Source organism: Neoarius graeffei, chromosome 22, assembly GCF_027579695.1.
Source record: "Neoarius graeffei isolate fNeoGra1 chromosome 22, fNeoGra1.pri, whole genome shotgun sequence".
Classification (NCBI taxonomy): domain Eukaryota; kingdom Metazoa; phylum Chordata; class Actinopteri; order Siluriformes; family Ariidae; genus Neoarius; species Neoarius graeffei.
This window is the reverse complement of record NC_083590.1, coordinates 57,476,087-57,494,732: the sequence shown is the minus strand read 5'-3', so window position 1 is coordinate 57,494,732 and position 18,646 is coordinate 57,476,087. Positions and strand designations below refer to the sequence as shown.

The 18,646-nt window shown below is 42.6% G+C and overlaps 1 protein-coding gene across 7 annotated transcripts in view; it reads right to left on the bottom strand.

Moving 5' to 3' along the window:
- LOC132870977 (zinc finger protein 345-like) overlaps nucleotides 1–16,167 on the bottom strand; it is a 141,729-nt gene extending 125,562 nt beyond the window's left edge. For all 7 annotated transcript variants that reach the window (XM_060905035.1, XM_060905025.1, XM_060905034.1 and 4 more), the window contains exon 1: nucleotides 16,052–16,167. The gene's annotated coding sequence lies outside the window, so the exon portion shown is untranslated. The remainder of the gene's footprint in view (nucleotides 1–16,051) is intronic.
- Nucleotides 16,168–18,646: the final 2,479 nt, after the last annotated feature.

Genomic DNA, 18,646 nt, shown 5'->3' with positions numbered 1-18,646 from the left:
GAAGTAAAATATGCCGATTTTCTGCCGATCAAAACTTACATCACAGAGATGAAAGTGGAAATACTCATAATTCGCAACTAAAAAGACTGCAGCTACACTGGCAGCTTGAACATGCTTTCATTGTGTTGCGCTTGCGCAGAACAGCATCAGCTGGATATCCAAATATAGTGAAATTTTTTTTGTGCCAGATATTGGATGTGAAAAGAAGAAAATGTTTGTGGTTGTGTGAATTTCCCAATTCAGGAATTAATACGCAAGCCTTTTACCAAACATCTAGTTAGATTTGTACAAAGAGAGAGAAAAAAAAAAAAAAAAAGTGTCTTTGTTTTACAACCTTGGTTGCACTTGATTCCATTGGAAATTACTCTACACATACACATTTGACAAAGATGATAGAATGGCTATGGTACAAGTATGACTGGAAATTATTTTGTATTTTGATACTGAATGAAGAAATGGGTTGTTCTATAAGGCATAAGTTTTCAGATCTAAATAGGCTTATGAAAGTGTTTTCCATAGCAGTTGGCAAATAATATATGAGAGAGAAGTTGTTTTTGTGACAGACATTGGATGGGAAAAGAAAAAATGTTTGAATTTCCTATTTCAGGAATTAATATGTTAATACCAAAGATGAAGAAAGATTTTACCAAGAACAATGTCTTTGTTTTCAACCTTTGAGGTGTTGAAAATGTATTACTGAAAATCTGGCAGAATGTTCTATTCAAGAAAATAGTCTTTGTGTGTGCTGTGAAGTGGTTTGAAAAAATGAAAATCGGTATTGGCAGGTCACACTCCATGGAAAATCGGAATCGGCCCAAAAAATTGCAATCGGAGCATCTCTAGTAAAAACTAAACTTGAACTTCAATTTTGGTGAGTAATTTTCATAAATTTAAAAGACAGGTTTTCCACCAACATCAAGCCCAGCAAACTAATGGCCTGCCCTGTAATGTAAAGTTGGGTCGAGGAAAGAAACCAGGCAGGGTTCTGGAAAAAATTGTTTTAGCTGTCTTCTCTTAAAGAACTTAAAAAAATTTAGATTGAAGATGAGTAGCATGCTATAGATGCACAATGGTGTAACATGGGGAAAAAAATATAAAAAATTCAGGTTTTTGATTTTATGTACTGAAATAACTATTAGGCACAATTTTTACAATATCTATACAAATTAGTTGCTTTTACCCATTTTAACCTTGAAATCAGCATTTTAATGATTACCCATAATGCATTGTTTATCGCGCTAAAACGTCATAAGACAGTGGAAATACTACCTTTACTACCTTCACGTGGCGTCTTTCTCGATCGCACGTGCCTAGAAGCGTACCTTCTAGAACATTCCTGGGTGGTCACGGACTGTCACGTAGCCTAGTTCGGTTGTGAAACTCGCTAGGATGGAGTATTTTCGCGAGTTTAGTGGCAAACTTTTGCGCCGCAATTTCTCTATTCTCGAAATTTGTAACCTGAAACCCTACAAGAAATGTTTCATAATGCTTGGGATTTTGAAAAATGCTTCTAGCAAGTTTATTTCGCTGTATTTTTCCGTGAAACTTGCCATAAATCATCCTTAAGTGATGAGCGTGACATTGTTATTTTGGTCTGGGTCACGGAGTTAGTTGGAAGCGGGAGAAATGAGAGTTTCTCAACTACAGCAGCACTTCTCACCATAGATGGCTGGCGTGTTTCACAGCGTTTGGGATTTACTAAATCGACTAAATCTCTAGATCTACTGAAGCTACGAGGATATAAATCACCAGGATTCTAATTTACTGGGTGAGAAGTATTATATATTTTTTTGAAAGGTTTATTCGCGCTACAAGTCCATGAAAGTTGGAATTGTTCGTGAAGGGGTTAGTTATATTTTGGTAGCGTGACGCACACAACAAGCAAAAGAAAAAACAAATTTTCTTCCGAATTTCCTTGCTTTATCAAAATTATTTTTTGATACATTAAAAGACTGTTTATAATATTTAAGCAATTTTTTATTATAGAGAATATTTGATCAAAACTTTCAAAACAGCATTCAAAGTGATTTTTCACGGGTGTAAATGTTACACATGACGTCCATAATTACGTTAAATTTTAAGAACTAAAATTCTGTTAAAAATTCTAGATTTGTGCTATCATTCTGGGGTTTTGCTGAATAATACTTTAGGGAGTTCTCTTACAATGCTGAAAATTCAATGAGTTTTGTTGAAATTCTAGAAAAAAAGTTATTTACGTTTTAACGCGCCCGATAGCGATTGTGCTCACACAGCGTGCTACTCATATGAACTGAATAATCTCAAATGCTTCTTGTAGCTTTAAAATAGTCCCAGCAGGTGACTCTGAAGAAAAATACTGTGTGTTTGAACACCGCCCGCTGTAAACACTTTGCATACACCCCAATGACCGACTCCACCGACCGCCACGACACCACCGCGCACGATTCCCTCATCGGCACAGTGGAGCACCACAAATTGCTACTTGGTCTGTGGGAAACACTGAAATTCCATTGAGAATTCCTCCTTTTTTCAAACAAATATAAGAAATATAAAATAATTAATAGTGCATATGAAAAAGGCTTTGGACGAAACGTCTTAGCTATTGAACGAAATGGTCGTTGGACAAAATGACCTGCATTCCTCCTGCCCCTCAGACCTGCCTGATCCATCCTGATGCCCTACATCTGGTTGGAGTCTCATTGCATTGCCCCTGTGGACGATGACCCTGTATGGACTGTCAAGAGACACACTTAGCAAAACTAAGTGTGTCCAGAGCCATCTTCTATGATAGGTAAGGACTACAATCATCATGATAACTAAGACTGCAGTTGTTCTGAATAGTTTTACACTCAAGTCTCCATCAGTGAACAGCTGCTAACTTCAACAAAACAGACTTCATGTTAAAACTATACATTTCCAGGATACACACAGCATGGCGGATGAAGAATAGCAGCGAGAATAGCATCCTGAAAGAAGCATCAAAGCAGTGGAGATACAAATCACTTCTGGTCACAACTTTAAGAATAAAACCAGAATGAGAACAGGATGTAGAGCTTTGCGAGTTGGGCCTTTAGCCTTGAGTTAAAGTAACAGGCTTCATTACTGCCAGAGCTAATTGCTAGACAGAGTTCTCCATCTCCAGGGATCAGAGGCTTGGAGCTCAATAGACCACTACCACTGACGTCACCACTACCGGAAGTAATAGCACTCTTTGCCATATCAGAAATACAACAAAGTCATGGTTGGGGGGGGAACCCACGGGAATAAAGTGGAGTGACAAACGACTTAAACAAATTTGGTGTTTTATTTATGATTTATTGACAACAGTCGACTTGAAAAACCTGTGAGAGATTTTTTTTTGGGGGGGAGGGGGGAGGAGACGGTGGCTGGTCTGGAGACATGGCAGATTATTTCAAAACCCTGAAGCCTGCTGAAAGGAAGCAATACGTAGAGAAACTGCTGATAGTTTCAAATGAAAGACTGGCATCAATAATCACCCCGAGGTCTTTTACTGCTGCACGTGAAGAAACAAAGGCCATCCAGAGTTACTGTGTGATCAGAAAACCTACTTCTCGCTGCATGTGGCCTTAGTACAAGTACTTCAGTCTTGTCCGAGTTAAGCAGAAGGAAGTTGATAAGCATCCAGTGTCTGTCCTTCACACATTCCTCAATTCAATTGAGCTGGTGTCTCATATCTGGTTTTGCAGAAACATACAACTGTGTGTCATCAGCATAACAGTGGAAACTAATAATACCATGCTTATCATCACCCAGAGGTTACATTTAAAAAAAAAACAAGTGGGCCTGAGACAGAACCTTGTGGAACATCAAACTTTACCTCAGTATGTCTAGAAAAATCACCATTTACATCAACATACTGATAGCGATCAATTAAATAAGAGCTGAGCCAGGAGATGGCTGTTCCCTTTACTCCCACAACATTTTCTAGTCTATCCAGAAGAATGGAATGATCAATGGTATCAAATGCTGCACTAAGGCCAAGCAACACAAGCAGCAAGACACAGCCCTGATCAGACGCCAACAGTAGGTCGTTTACTACTTTAACCAGAGCTGTCTCTGTGCTGTGATGAGGTCTAAATCCTGACTGATACATTTCATGGATGTTATTCCTTTGTAAATATGAGCATAACTGCTGTGTCACAGCTTTTTCTAGGATCTCGGAGATAAAGGGGAGGTTTGATATTGGCCGATAATTGAACAGCTGACAGGGATTAAGGTCAGGTTTTTTTAATCAGGGGTTTGATAACTGCAAAGTTTAAAGGATTTGGGTACATAGCTAATCCCAGTGTTTCCCACACATTGACGAGACTATGGCGGCCCGCCACAGTCTAATTTGGGCAGCCATAGTCTCAGTCCGCACCCGCCCGCCTGCACACACGGCGACACTGATGCACCCAGCCTGACATTGCATGCGTTGCCTATCTGAGACAGCGTGAGGAGACAACTCTGATATGCTACATCCTGTCTGCATCTACATGTTAAGGTAAGTTTATACAACTTTATGTAGCCTTTGACACGACTGAGGTGACATTTAGGCTATGCTATCGTGCTTTATAGGCGTATGGAGAGCGCATTGATCAGACCCTCCAGGATTTCGCAATGTTGCGATTTGCCAATTCAACCAATCCCCGCAAATTCAGGGCAGTGTTGCAATTATATCCAATCACCACAACTTTCCCGCAAATTCGACCAATCGTTGGCGTCATCTTGAGGAGACGTTGACAAACTACCTTCCGCCCTACTTCCGTGTATACGTTCAAGAGAAGCAGCATGTGCGCAGTGTTGCCAGATTGGGCGGTTTTAAGTGCATTTTGGTGGGTATTGAACATATTTTAGGCTGGAAAACGTCAGCAGTATCTGGCAACACTGCATGCACGAGTCAGTGTTTATGTAGGCTTAAATTCTGTTACTGAAAGTGTTATGTTTACAGTGAAGGACTGTGCGCACTTTACTTTTTTTTTTTTACTTAATACAAGAAATTAATGGATGCCAACGTTTTTGCCAAAATGGTATTTTATTTTCCATTGTTTAGGCAGCTTCAGCATCATACTGTGAGATTCTGTTCAAATTGTTTTTTTTCTTCTATGAAGCCTGAGCCATTTATTTTATTAGTTTATAATTATTGTTTAATTTAGTCTTCAGGAGAGACTGCCTGCACACAGTACTAGTATTAATAGGTTTTTTTCTTGCATGAAAGCTGAGGCATTTATATTATATTTTAAGGTAACTTCATGTTGTGCTGTGAGCTTCTATGCACTAACTTTTGAACCAACAGGTGCATGAACCTACCAGGATCAGGTCGTTTCCAAATTCACCGGCGAAGTGCTTGCCGCTTGACATTGTATGTGTGCAGTCTATCCAAGTGATGGAGACGTGAAGTGACAGCAGTGATAAACTAATCTAGGTCTGCATGTACATGTTAAAAGGGAAAAGTAGTCTATTCTAACAAAGAGCGAACTTCGATGCCACTTTTGAGAATTCGTGCTAGTAGCCTTAACGCGATTTGTTACTGGCCTTAATGCAACGCGTTGAATGTCAGGTGACGATGTCAGCCTTATTGTAGACGCTACAGCTGTAACAGAAAATCTCCAATCCTTATTAAACTGATGCTAAATTTGTTTTGTTAATTCAGATCATGAGCATTTTGAATTATTTCAAAAAGAGGGATCGAAATTCACCTCAGGACGAAGAGGTATGCCGCTGAGTGACTGAGGTAGGCCTAACATCAACTGCTTGCTGTCTTTGTCAGAATGTCAAATTGGTATAACACTCCTAGCAAGTGAGTGCGATGAATGGGGGCAGATATACCCATTACTCAGCCACTTAGCAGCGATTGCCCTTATGCCGGTGTCGAGCGTGAATTGTGAAAGAGACTTTTCCACAATGAACAGGGTAAGGTCATCTGCAGGCAAACCAGTCATGTGAATTTCAATTTACATTTACCCATTGTTTTTATGCTCAAATCTCACCTAAGTTCAATCTCACTTTCACTTAATTAAATATTTCAGAGTGAGCTCTACAATCACATGACTCATTGTAGGAACAAGTTGTTTGCCATTTTAGGTCAAAACAGACCTTCCGAACAGACTGCAAGGAGAGAACCTGGCCACCTGCTTGAGGATTTCCATTAACGGGCCACAACCAGAAGATATAAATTATGAAAGGGCACTTGAACTCTTTCTCAAAGCCAAGAAAAATCAAATGCACAAGTGCAGGGTGCAGTCTTTGTAAATAGGCCAGGCATTTGTCAGGGTCACTTCTGACATACAGCAGAGCTAGAAGTCCTTGTTTTGTAGGAGTTCAGGGTGTGAAGTATTGTAGGATTTTTGGTTTGGTTTGTTGCTATCTGTAATATGTTCTTCTTGTAGGACTGCCCCCTGTAGCAACATGCGAAAATAAAATACAAGGTGCATAACCAATACCAACGAATTTGTTCCTTGTTAGTCTTAGTTTAGTAGTTATTAGTAGGCTAAACAACCCCCGCGCACCCCTGCAATTCAACTGGACACGCGCGCCACGCACGCCATGCCCCCCATGGGCTGCCCCCATAGTCTCCAAAATTTCTGTGGGAAACACTGTAATCCTAAGAGAAGAATTTATTTTTAAAAGTGGTTCAATTACTTCAGGTATTATCTGTTTGAATAGTTGTGTAGATAAGGGATCTAGTACACAAGTTGAGGATTTTGATGAGATTAATGAAAAGTAGTTCAATTTCTCTAAGGGGAGTAAAACATTCTAATTGCTGATCTGATACAGTTATATTGTTAACTACAGGGTTACTTAAATTGTCACTTCAGTTGTCTGACCTTAAATTCGTAGTTTCAATTTTTTGTCGGATATTTTCAATTTTGTCCTTGAAAAAAATTCATGAAGTCGTTGCTACTACATACTGCAGGTGTGCATGTGTCTATAGTGGTCTTACTCCTGGTCAATTTTGCTACAATATTAAATAGGAATCTAGGATTATCATCATCTATTAGGGAGGGGAGATATGTTGATCTAGCAGCACTAAGAGCTTTTCTATACTGCAGGAAGCTCTCCTTCCACGCTAATTTGAACGCTACCAATTTTGTTTGATGCCATTTACATTCCAATTTTCAAGTGGTCAGTTTTAAAGTGCAAGTGTCATCGTGATACCAGGGTGCTAGTTTTTTCTCTTGAATTATTTCCTTTTAAGAGGAGCTACATTATCTAAAGTATACCAGATCGTTGACTCTAAGCATTCAGTTGCCTGATCAAGTTCTGCAGGGGCTGACAGTGACCCAATCAAAGTTGATAACGCTGTGAGATCATTTATAGAGCTCTGTGCAGTAGCTGACGTGAATGTACATTTAATACAGTAGCGTGGTGAGGTGCATATATTATTACTCAGACATATTTTGAATGAGATGAGATAATGATCTGAGATAACTTCAGACTGTGGAAGTGTGACCTATATTTTCTATGTTTAACCCTAATGTTAGTATCAGATCGAGAGCGTGACCACCATTATGGGTCGGTCCTATGACACTGATTAAGCCCTACTGAAACCAAAATGGAAACAAACGCTGTTTTTAAAGGGTCTTCTGGGTTATCAACGTGAATATTAAAATCTCAGACAACTAAAGCTCTGTCTAAGGAAATAACCAGATCTGAGAGAAAATCTGCAGAAAGAAACTCCGAATATGGCCCCGGGGACCTGTAAATAATAAGTAACGGAATTAACTGGGTAGACTTATTTTTCGAAGCTACATACATTATATGAGTAATGTATAGATAAAATAAATTTCCCATGGGAACTAGATTAAATACTATATACTCTGTCACATACTCCAGAGAAGAACTCATAAATGTTGGATTAACCACCAGTAAAGTTCTTTCATCGGCTTTCATCAATCCGGAAAGTTTTTCAGAGTTACTTGTCGGGGGAGCAGCAGCTCTCTATGGATTACGCCGAAGACACCGGGAGAAGCGAGCCGGTGCACTCGTCAGACTGAGGCAGCGGGGGTTTCGCACTGCACTCCCGTCTATTCCCCTGGCTAACGTCCGCTCTCTGGCCAATAAGATGGACAAACTGCTGCTCCTCAACACAATCAACACAGATTTTAACAGATCTGCTGCCTTGTGCCTCACCGAAACCTGGCTCGGTGAGCACATCCCGGACACTTCTCTCCACCTGCCTGGATTTCACCTTCACTGAGCGGACCGCGAAACGGAGCTCACGGGGAAAACGGAGTCTGTTTTTATATTAATGAAGGTTGGTGTACTGATGTCACAGTTCTAAATAAATTATTCATAAACTGCAAACCGTTTTATGCTCCGCGAGAGTTTTCCTCGTTTATTCTGGTTGGAGTTCACATCCCCCCTCAGGTGTGTATAAATGAAGCATTACAACACCTGGCTGACCAGATAAACAACGTGGAGAAAAACCACCTGGACTCTTTGCTCATTGTTTTGGGGGACTTTAACAGAGCAAACCTCAGCCACGAACTGCCAAAATATAAACAGCACATTAAGTGTCCCACCAGGGACACTAACACTCTGGACCATTGTTACACTGTTTTAAAGGACTCATACCACTCTGTCCCCCGTGCAGCCTTGGGACTATCTGATCACTGTATGGTTCATCTTATCCCATCCTACAGGCAGAAGCTGAAATCTGCTAAGCCTGTAGTTAAGACGGTGAGGAGATGGTCTGATGAGGCCAAAGTGGAACTACAAGCCTGCTTTGACTGCACTGATTGGAGTGTTTTTGAGGCTGCAGCTTCAGACCTTCATGAACTGACTGATACTGTGACATCTTGCATCAGTTTCTGTGAGGATGGTGTGTGTGCGCCCACCAAGACCTTCCGCACATACAATAACAAACCCTGGTTCACCACAAAACTCAGATAGCTTCGCCAGGCCAAGGAGGAGGCCTACAGAAGTGGGGACAGAGTCCTGTACAGACAGGCCAGAAACACAGTCAGTACGTTTACATGCACATCCAAATCGAGCTGCTGTCGGTAATCGAGCAAAGGGTCCCAGCAGGGGTGCCAGAGAAATCCAATCCTACATGCACACAAGGAAATCGAGCTATTGTGTGAGGTACATTGTGCACCCGAGCCACAGGTGGCGCTACACGCCCCATCGTGTTGGTATACTTCCGGTTGTCGTCATGAAGAGCTATTCAAGAGCAGTGTTGCCAGATACTGCTGACGGTTCCCAGCCCAAAATATGCTCAAAACCCACCAAAATGCACTTAAAACCGCCCAATCTGGCAACACTGTTCAAGAGCATAAACAAAGTTATTAGTTCCGTGTTCACAAGAAGTGTCTGCAGTTTGTATGTACGAACAGAAGTGCTCCTAATAAAATGGCCACTAAGTTGAAGTTGATCTGTAATGGTGAACATATTAACTGTTATCCTGCTAACATGCTAATAACTTACCAACTAATTGGAAATGGGTGCGTACATGCCCAGACACAAGTGTTCCTAATAAACCGAGGCTGCTGTGTTTCCCACTTGTGGTCTCGTCACTTCCGGAAGGGGCAGTGCTGAAGTAAGGTAGTCGAGCTGCTATCTCGATAGAGTATAGACCCTTTTCAGTCACGTGACCTTTGTAAACGCGACCACCATTTTGGACATGTAGCGGACTTCGGCTCGAATTGGTTTGAATGCGAGGAAGGCAACAAACGGAGAACATACAAGAAAAAGGAGCGAGATGCAGAAAACACCTTCGCTATCCAGCGACGCAGGGCATTTACAGGGCGAGCAGAGGGAGAAATAACAGTAACGACACATTAGCAACACCGTACAGAAATAACAGTTTATGGCACAGACCCTTTCGGTTCTCGCTCATCTAGCTGCTACAATGACTGCTTAGACTGCAACAATAATACCTAAAACACATTTAAGTATCCGTCGTAAAGACGTGAAACTCGTCGAATGATGAGTGTGTTCATTGATAAGCTAACACAATCTAAAAGTAGACATACCATCACACTGCCCGGGCGCTGTGTACAGTTTACCTTCTATGGTTTGTGCACTCACTAGTTGCCATTACTTTCTCCAACCGTTGTTACAGATTACAGGGAACGGCCTGGGTTTAAGAGACAAATACATGTTCCTCTTGTTTTGAACACTTATTCGTAGGCAGTGCTTAATTTGTAAAGTGGGAGGTCCCGGAGCACAGAGGATGAGTGGCTCCGGTGCGGAAAAAAAGAGGAGAGGAGAGGAGGGAGGAGAGGGGAGGGGGGGGCGCGGCGCTGCGCTGCGGGGCATGTTTTGTAATAACACTGCAAATTAAGTTCATCTGCAGATATTTTGTGGATGTCGTTTCATGAGAGAAATCACCAACAAGACAGATATCAAAATCAGACATTAACACTAAATAAACGTGCATTTTTTTATTTAATTATTATTATTTTTTGTTACATAGTCAAAAGAGGTGTCAGATCACCGGATCCAGTGTAAATAGCTGCCGGAGCCAACGCCCGAGGTTCCGGAGCGTGCTCCGGCTTGCTCCCCCTCAAATTAAGTGCTGTTTGTAGGACACTGCCTCTGATCTGTCCTACAGTCTACCAACAGCAAAGGAACACAACGCTAACTAATAGCTACTACAGAAGAACAAAGACGTTACAATGGGTTATTTTAGCCTATTTGGTTACACACTCGCCACCACAGAATGTTAACAGCAATGTAATGCCTTTTCTGGCTAATTTTATTCGTCTTACTTCCAACAAAGTGGTCACTACACAAGCGTTGGTATGCCGCTATCCATCTTCTCCGTCGGTCAGCATCTACCGGGATCCGATAAAATGATAACCCTTGCCTTGTTTGTTGATGGTTACTACATCCAGGTGCACAACAATATAGTGGCATGATGGAAGTCTTGCTGAAAATAAACACTTTCTTTGCTGTCATTCCTCAATGTTGGCTGTGGTAAACTACTGGTAGTACACGTCCAAAATGGCGGCCGCGTTTGTCAGGACGTCACGTGAAAAGGGTCCATACATACACTAAGTAGCTCGGCAAAAATCGCATAATCTAGGTCGTGTAGCTCGATTGCGAAGAATCAAGTTCGGTTCAATTTCAGCCTCACTAAGGTGTTTCCATGCCATTTAGAACTTCGATTTCAGTCGAGCAACGGCAGAAATTCGCTTCTCTCTATTGCCGCTTTTCCACTACAAACGCGGCTGAGCCGTGCCGTGCCGAGTCGAGCTGAGTCGAGCTGAGCAGGGCTGTTGGAGTTGCATTTCGACTACAACCGCGCTGAACCGTGCTGGCTGGAAGTGGGTGGACACATTGGGTGGAGTTAGCGAAAGTGGGTGGACCTCACGTGATGTCGTTAAGCAGCGCAAACAGTGACATCAGTGACAGTGGCGGAACAAGTCAGGGTCGGGCCGGGGGCGGGGCAAATGACCGGGCACTTTATGAAAGCTTATCATAACATCGTTTTAGGCTACAAAATGTCCGCAACTGCGGTGTTTACCAATTTCAACACTACCGGGTGCAACTATGTTATTTAGTACATCAAGTCCTTCAAACGAACATGTAACTCAGAAACAAAAAACATTAGGATACTGTACATGGCTCATAATAAAACATCAATAGCCTATACTGCGCACATTATTTGAAGGGCATACGAATGAGCGCTCAGAGTGGTGACAGGAAGAGTCAGAAATAAAAGGAGGGCGGTGCAAACCTCACTGAATGCACTGTGTTTACCAATTTCAACACTACGGGGTGCAACTATGTTATTTTGTACATTAAGTCCTTCAAACGAACATGTAACTCAGAAACAAAAAAACATTAGGTGACATACTGTACATGGCTCATAATAAAACATCAATAGCCTACTGCGCGCATTATTTGAAGGGCATACGGCGAGCCTTGCGCTCCGCGAACTCGTGCACGATGCTCTGTATGTCACTGATTCAGTGAGCTTTTAAGCGGTAGTCTCACGACCCGAATAGTAAACAATAAACATGGAGGACATGGAGTCGTTAGTGTTGCTGGTCTTGGTGCTGTGGCTTGTTGTCACCGACAACGCGGACAGATACTGGCAAGAGCGTATAGATGAGGCGAGGCGCATAAGGCTTCAGAAATTCTCGTAATTCATAATTATTCTCCTTCCGGGTTTGCGGTGTTTACAGATCCCAGCGCGCTCGCGGGGCGTGTGTGGGCATGTGAGGACACGCCTCCTCACCAATCAGTGCACAGGGGAGTGTCTGCTCACGCCCCCAACCTCAGTCAGCACGGTTTGGCTCGCTTCAGCCCTACCCCAAAACGGTGCGAGTTTTAGGGGCTAAGCAGGGCTGAAACGAGCTGAGTCGTGCCGGTTTTTGGTAGTCGAAACGCGAGCCGTGTCGGGCTGAAGTGAGCTGAAGCGAGCTGAAGTGAGCTGAAAAAGGGTAGTGGAAAAGGGCCATAGGTGCATGTAAACGCACTGACTGACGAAAGAGATGAAATCAGCTAAGAGGAGCTATGCTGAAAGGATCAAAAACAGCCTTTCAGCCAACGATCCGGCATCAGTGTGAACAGGCCTGAAGAATATCACTAACTACAGGAGACCATCCCCCTACACTGCAATGAACCATCAACTGGCTGACAAGTTGAATGTGTTCTACTCCAGATTCGACAAATTCACACCTCTCCCCCCCACCCACAGACATTAAAGACCCATTCACACCCCCTGCTATTCTGCCTCTTCTCGCCTCTAACCCCACACCAGCACTCAAGATCTGCGAAGAGGATGTTTGTCAGCTTTTTCGCAGACAGAAGATCAGGAAGGCACCTGGCCCAGATGGTGTGTCACCCTCCTGTCTGAAGGTCTGTGCTGATCAGCTGGCTCCCATCTTCACCCAGATCTTCAATAGATCCCTGGAGCTGTGTGAAGTCCCCTCATGCTTCAAACGCTCCACAATAATCCCGGTTCCCAAGAAAACCACCATCACAGGACTGAATGACTACAGGCCTGTAGCTCTCACATCTGTAGTCATGAAGTCCTTCGAGAGACTGGTGTTGTCACACCTGAAGGACATCACAGACCCCCTGCTGGACCCCCTGCAGTTTGCCTACCGGGCAAACAGGTCAGCAGATGATGCAATCAATATGGGACTGCACTACATCCTGCAACACCTTGACTCTGCAGGGACATACGCCAGGATTCTGTTCGTGGACTTCAGTTCGGCATTCAACACCACTGTTCCAGACATCCTCCACACCAAGCTCACCCAGCTCACTGTGCCCTCCTCCACCTGTCAGTGGATTACAAACTTCCTGATTGACAGGAAGCAGCAGGTGAGGATGGGGAGCATCATATCCAGCACTCGGACTGTCAGCACTGGCACCCCCCAAGGGTGTGTGCTCTCCCCACTGCTCTTCTCCCTTTATACCAACGACTGCACCTCAAGAGACCCGTCTGTTAAACTCCTGAAATTTGCAGACGATACAACGGTCATCAGCCTCATCCGGGACGGTGACGTGTCTGCATACAGTCGGGAGGTTGAACGGCTGGTCTGGTGGTGCGGTCAGAACAATCTGGAGCTGAACACGCTCAAAACCGTGGAGATGACAGTGGACTTTAGGAGGAACCCCCACACTCTGCTGCCCATCACCAACAACACTGTGACTGCCGTTGAAAGCTTCAGGTTTCTGGGTTCCACAATCTCTCAGGACTTGAAGTGGGAGACAAACACAGTCACTATCATCAAAAAGGCTCAGCAGAGGTTGTACTTTCTGCGCCAGCTCAGGAAGCTCAACCTACCTACGGAGCTGCTGACACAATTCTACTCTGCCATCACTCAGTCTGTTCTTTGCTCTTCCATCACTGTTTGGTTTGGATCGGTCACCAAACAGGAGAAGAACAGACTGCAACGGACAATAAGGTCTGCAGAGAAAATTATTGGTGTCAACCTGCCCTCCATCCAAGACTTATACTTGTCCAGAGTCAGGAAACAGGCAGGTAACATCTCTGCAGACCCATCACACCCTGGTCACAATCTGTTTAATCTTCTCCCCTCAGGGAGGCGATATAGATCACTGTATGCTAAAACTACCAGACACAAGAATAGTTTCTTCCCTCAGGCTGTCTCTGTGATGAACAGCTAAAAACCACATTCATATATCAGTAATATCACTTGTAAAATATCTGAACACTTATGCAGTCATTCTGTGCACACTGTATACTTTATATTTATTTAACTATTCCATACTTGACTTACCTGGATTACTTTGCACTATGAACCCATTTTTGTTGTTGTTTGCTTGTTTGTTTTGTGTATACGCTTTATCTGTTTTGTACTATGAGAGCTAAGTGAACCGGAGTCAAATTCCTCGTGTGTGTCCACATACCTGGCAATAAAAGTGTTTCTGATTCTGATTAAATTATTTTTATGTTTATCAGCAGCAGCATGAGAATGCTCAACAAAAATAATAGGCCTTTATTATTTGCTATATTATAAATAAATTGTTGCTGATTCTATATCGTTAATTTTCTCTGTTTAAATTTTAACAATTTGAAAATAGAGTGTTTCAAGTACTGTGGCTTGTGTGAAGATATATTCCACACAGCTAATAATGAACACTTTCTTTTTACATTATGCCAAGATAAAAACCTCAAAATATTCCACACATTTTTAAAGTACAATTTGTACTGACTACAACTTCCAGTATTCAGTCAACACGAGAGGCCCTGTGAAGTGTGTTTGTGTGCATCTCTCATTCTGGTCTTCCAATATGGCGGTGCAAACAAATCACGTGACCCCTGACGTCACACGGTAGCGGTCTACACCATGAGATTCTTCCAGTAACAATAATGGATGCCATTCCCTCTGGTACCCTAACCCTTCTAAGAGGGGCTGAAAAAACGGTTTGCTTACCATCTCTGGACGCCATATTGACCTCAAGGGATCACGTATGCTTCTCTGTCACATCCAAGAACAATAATTGCAATATCCACGCATTATTCCAGACAGATATCATCACTATCCCCTATGTGGTTCAGTACTGGACTGGTCTTGTTGGTGACCTGAACTGGAGCAGTGTGTGGAACCTTCCATACAGATACTTCTTTACAAACAAAGTAAGGGAGGCGTCTTTCAAACTGATTCATAGATACTATCCTGCCAAGCATTATATGCTTAAAAGAGAGACATTTGTGTGGACTGTTCATTGTGTGAGATGGACCCGGAAACAATAACGCACCTGTTCTGGCAACGTCCCTTTACCATCGCATTCTGGACAGAAATAACCCGGTACATGACAGCCAAGCTTGACTCTGATTTTTCTCTGTGTTGGAAATATGTACTGTTTGGTTTCCATAACAACAAAATAAAAATAAACATATATATGTTGATCATTTTAGGAAAATACCATATTCATAAAGCCAAGTTTAGTCCCTCAAAACCTTCATTTATAGCCTTTGAAAAGGAAACTGAACAGTATATCAAAATCATCTCGAACTCTAAAAACAAAGCTGCTAAATTCTCATTTGTGCTGATTATTTAATGTTTTGATTTGAAAACTCCCCCTGGCTCTTGCTTTGTTGTTTGTGTGTGTATTAATAACTGTATTTGTATTTTGTTGCTGTTATTTTTAATAAAGATTAAAAAAAAAAAAAAAGTTCTTCCAGTAACAAGATCTCCCGGTTCGGGAAACCATGATTAAAATACTCCCCTCAGATTTCACTCATTTTCATTCTCAATGTTTCAAGCTTTCGGCTTAACATACTGCAGAGGGGGTAACGCTGCCTGACTGGCTTAATAAACAAACACACACACAGAGGAGAAAAAAGTCTGTGAGAAATGAAGCCGGAATTCCGAGAAATAAAAAGTTGGAATTGCGAGGAAGTCGCAAATTAGCAATAAATAAATAAATAAATAGGTGGAAATTAACTTGAAGTGAAGATTATTTAAATACTTTAAACATACAATTAAAAAGGTTAGCCAAACTACAACTCTCTCCTGAGTGGATAAATAGTGCACTATCTAGAGTGCACACGGCATTTTTTCAGACTGACCGTAGTTCACTAAAACAGTAAAGTGGACATGTGTTTGGGATTCGACCGCACACCTTCAGTTTAACTTACCTCAGGGGTTTAAATCCTCAGAGCCAGACACAATAATGTGCTTTTATTTTTATAAATCGAGGGGCTAAAGCGGTTCAGACGAGCATCAGCTTTTTCTTCTCCAGTGTTTACTGGCGGTTGGAGAAGCAGCTACTGGACGCGTCACCGCCACCACCTGGACTGGAGTGGAGTTTCAGGGTGGAGGACGCCTATCCCAACCCAACCCTCACACACTTCTACTAATAACAATTATAATGTCATTTTAAAAAGTGCAATGTTAAATGCCTGGACCTATTTGATTGTTCTGAACATGTCTGTGCTGGTTTTTTGTTTTTTTGGCTGCTCGAAGCTAAAATTCTCTGGGACTGGTTTGCTTCCAGTAGAACTGGTGCATCACACAAAGTGGGCGGAATAACAAAGAAGACTCTTTTGAGGCACATAAAGCCAGCAGACTGAATCTATTTTAACTGCTTATCATACAGCATAACACACCTGCTGTCTACCTACTTCCATATGTATGAGCTCACAGACATTTGGCTAGTGTTCCTTGCAGTTGACACCCCCTCCCTTCTTGATTTGTGACAGCATCAGGATTTAAACTCACAATCGCCAGATGATAGGGTGAATGCTTTTCTGTTACACCAATCAGCTTTCTGTCAAAATCTTGTTGACGTCTACAAAAAGTGTCTGTCCAAGGTGATATTTCATCAAAAATAAGGGATGCTGGATGTATAGTTATTATCCTGTAGGTATAATTTTAAGGCATTTTGGTGGTGAGTGCTGTTGCCTCACAGCAAGAAAGTTCTGGGTTCAAGCCCAGTGGTTGGTGGGAAGGGCCTTACTGTGTGGAATTCACATGCTCTCTCTGTGTGGGTCTCCCCTGGGTGCTCTGGTTTCCTCCAAAGACATGCAAATAGGTTAACTAGTTACTCTAAACTGCCCATAGGTGTGCATGAGTGCACAGAAAGGAACTGGCCACTGAACTGCTACAATTCTAGCCAAGTCAACCAAACATGGCTTGGCTGAAGGCTGCATCAGGTTCAGCAGTTCACTTCAGAAAACCCAAAATAAATCAAACCTTGTGCACAAAATTTTAGGGTTTTTTTCTGTTAAAGATGTATGTTGTACTATCATTGTTCCACAGAATACAGTGGTGCTTGAAAGTTTGTGAACCCTTCAGAATTTTCTATATTTCTGCATAAATATGACCTAAAACATCAGATTTTCACACAAGTCCTAAAAGTAGATAAAGACAACCCAGTAAAACAAATGAGACAAAAATATTATACTTGGTCATTTATTTATTGAGGAAAATGATCCAATATTACATATCTGAGTGGCAAAAGTATGTGAACCTTTGCTTTCAGTAGCTGGTGTGACGCCTCCTTGACCATCAGCCACGCCTCCTTGACCATCATGGCGGCGCAAACCCGACGTCAGGCAGGTGTGCTGGCTCGAGTTCCAAGAACGTCTTTTGGAATCGGCAAACACAATGCTGCCTCTAATCAAAGTTATCTTCGCAACGGTAAAACTTTGATACATCGGGATGAACATTACTATATTGTGCCTATTACCAAGGAGAGACTGTTTATCATGAGCTACATGTTCTTGTTTTTTCTGTCAGTCCGCTGCTGTTTTACAAATCAAACGAAACATGGATGTGATTTCCATATAACACAAAACATTGGGCATCAGTATGCCATTTACTCCAACGTTTTAAACAATGGACACGCCACTTTTACTATCTCAGCACATCGTTCAAACGAGAGGAGGAAACAAAGCTGCCCTTATCAAGCGATCCTCTACTTGATTGCGACTTTAATGATGGCCAGGGATATTCAACCAAACCCCGGACCGCATCAGCTGACTGTGGGCAATGGACATCAACAGCATTCCTCCCAGGGGCTGCCTGGCCTTCGACCGGCTCTGGCCCTTTCAGGTGGAGGAGTGGAGTGGGCGGCCTGCCATGGAGGTCGTCAGCTGCTACAGCAGAGGCATGATGGCGGAGGATCGGCTTTGGAGGATTTACCTTTCCCTCCCTTTCCGATTGACCGTGGCAGGTTTCAACCATCTCAACCTAATGCTACGAGTCTGTCGGGTGCGGTGATGTCGGCGAGAGGGGGGTGAGACACGGGCTCTGATATCGGGGATAGCCTACTAGCTCCAAAGGATAACATCAGGACTGTGGAGGTAGGCCAAAATTCACCTGTGGACTTGTCAAATACCGTTAAGTCTTCTCCAGTATCGGAGGCGATTTTCTAAGGCATGTTTACTAGACCCGGACTGCACATTCTTCATCTAAACGTAAGAAGCCTTGTTAAGAAAATGGATGAAATTAGACTGCTTTTTAGTACAAGCAAGATTGCGATTTTATCCTTCTCTGAGACCTGGTTGGATGATTTTGTAAGTGACGCAGAGATTGAAATCGAAAATTACTGTATTGTTAGAAAGGACCGAAATAGACAGGGAGGGGGAGTATGTGTCTACATACGCGCGGATATTGGTTTTAATGTGCGACTGGACTTGGAACACAATGACTTGGAAATTGTTTGGGTGGACATCTTAATGCCCAAATCCAAACCTATTCTGATAGGGACGTGTTACAGACCACCTGAC